Raw genomic sequence first — 1972 nt, forward strand, 5'->3', positions numbered from 1 at the left:
GGAGGCAATGCACGCAGGCCCATCGTCACGATATATAGCTCATAGCCTCACACCGGGCCTAGAAATCTGATTGTCGCAGGCAATAGATGTACACCTATGACGAGGTTGCAATGAGACCATTTATGACATGGGATCATCACGTATATTAAGGGTTTACTCACGATGAGGTAGAAACTTAGGGAATGAGGGTCATTTTTCATCTTTAAAGAGCATTTGCTTAATATTATTACATTGGTGGAAAGATATGAACATGTTTATTTGACACATGACACAATAGAGGGACTGAGATGAGGATAGTGACAAATTATTGTGTAATAGGCGTGGAAACCCCAAATTTCCTACTCCCAAGCAATAAAAAATTGTCGTTTGGAGTAAGAGGAAAAGGCGCAAGAGCAGGAGGGTTGTCCAGATTTGTTTGTGATCATGGTAGCAATGTCACTCTGCCACTTACAATACCCCATCGCGTATTTAAGTCGTCTGCAAAGGATTCTTCTCAACGACCATTTGGAATTGAACTTCAAAGCTACCCCGATCGAGATGCTTCATGGTCGCGGCTTGAAAATGACACGGGCCCTTGGGGGTGACAAAGCGATGCCCCTACTACGGGTCGAGATACAGTCAAAGAGTGACATGCACTGTTTCTAGTGTGGATTCTGACTTAGTGGCATTTAGTCATAATCCGACACATGGTAGCTTCGCGCCACTGGATTTTCAACCAAGCGCGATGACCAATTGTGTCAATCAATGGTTCCTCTCGTACTAAGTTGAATTACTATTGCGGTGTGGTTCATCAGTAGGGTAAAACTAACCTATCTCACGACAGTCATGTTCCCTATTGGTGGGTGAACAATCCAAATCTTCATGAATTCTTCTTCACAATGATAGGAAGAGCCGACGTCGAAGGATCAAAAAACAACGTCATTATGAACGCTTAGCTGCCACAAGCCAGTTATCCCTGTGGTAACTTTTCTGACACCTCTAGCTTCAAATTCCAAAAATCTAAAGGATCGATAGGCCACGCTTTCACGGTTTGTATTCGTACTGAAAATCAAAATCAAATGAGCTTTTACCCTTTTGTTCCACACGAGATTTCTGTTCTTGTTGAGCTCATCTTAGGACACCTGTGTTATCTTTTAACAGATGTGCCACCCCAGCCAAACTCCCCACCTAACAATGTCTTCAACCCGGATCAACCCGCTGAAACGTGCCTTAAGGCCAAAAACAGGGGTAGTGCCCCATCTCCACCCCACAGAATAAGTAAAATAATGTTAAAAGTAGTGGTATTTCACTTGCACCAAAAACGACGCCCACTTATTCTACACCTCTCAAGTCATTTCACAAAGTCGGAGTAGACTCAATCTCAAAAGGGTCTTCTTTCCCCATTGATTCTGCCAAGCCCGTTCCCTTGGCTGTGGTTTCGCTAGATAGTAGATAGGGATAGTGGGTGTTACACAGTAATTTGTCATTGCCTTCACCCTAGTCCTTCTACTGTGTCATGTGTCCAAGTCAAACATGTGCATATTGAACAAATGCTCTCTAATGTTGCCAAATGACCCACTTTTCCTAAGTTATCTGCCTCATCGCAACTGTGGACTTAATATATACACTGAAGGGCACTCATGAACAGTCCAGCCACGCTGCCAGCACAGAAGTACATCTAATTCCCACGATGGTCCGATTTTATGTGCCAGCATGAGGTTACTTATTATCTTTAGCGTTGATCTGACTAGCTACATTTCTCACTAGTGATGTCAGTGCTAAAGCTCAGTTATTCACCCGTGATGATCCATATTAGGCAAATTTGTTACAACAGTCGGCCTTCTGGATGAATCCAGACCTGGTTGTTAGCATAGTTTGTGTCACCTTTCCTCCTCTGGTGTGGCAGTTCCATCATTTGTGCTACCTTCCTTGGGGATAAGCTCACTCTTCCACCTTTCATGGAGACTCCTTCTCTTATTTAAACTATCACCAT

The 1972-nt window shown here is 43.5% G+C and overlaps 1 pseudogene; it reads right to left on the reverse strand.

Annotated features, from left to right (window-relative positions):
• Positions 1 to 378: 378 nt before the first annotated feature.
• Positions 379 to 1488, reverse strand: LOC149152414 (25S ribosomal RNA; annotated as a pseudogene).
• Positions 1489 to 1972: the final 484 nt, after the last annotated feature.

This window comes from Pinus tabuliformis, chromosome 9, assembly GCF_031772625.1.
Source record: "Pinus tabuliformis cultivar Carrire ecotype Pingquan chromosome 9, CPIR1, whole genome shotgun sequence".
Classification (NCBI taxonomy): domain Eukaryota; kingdom Viridiplantae; phylum Streptophyta; class Pinopsida; order Pinales; family Pinaceae; genus Pinus; species Pinus tabuliformis.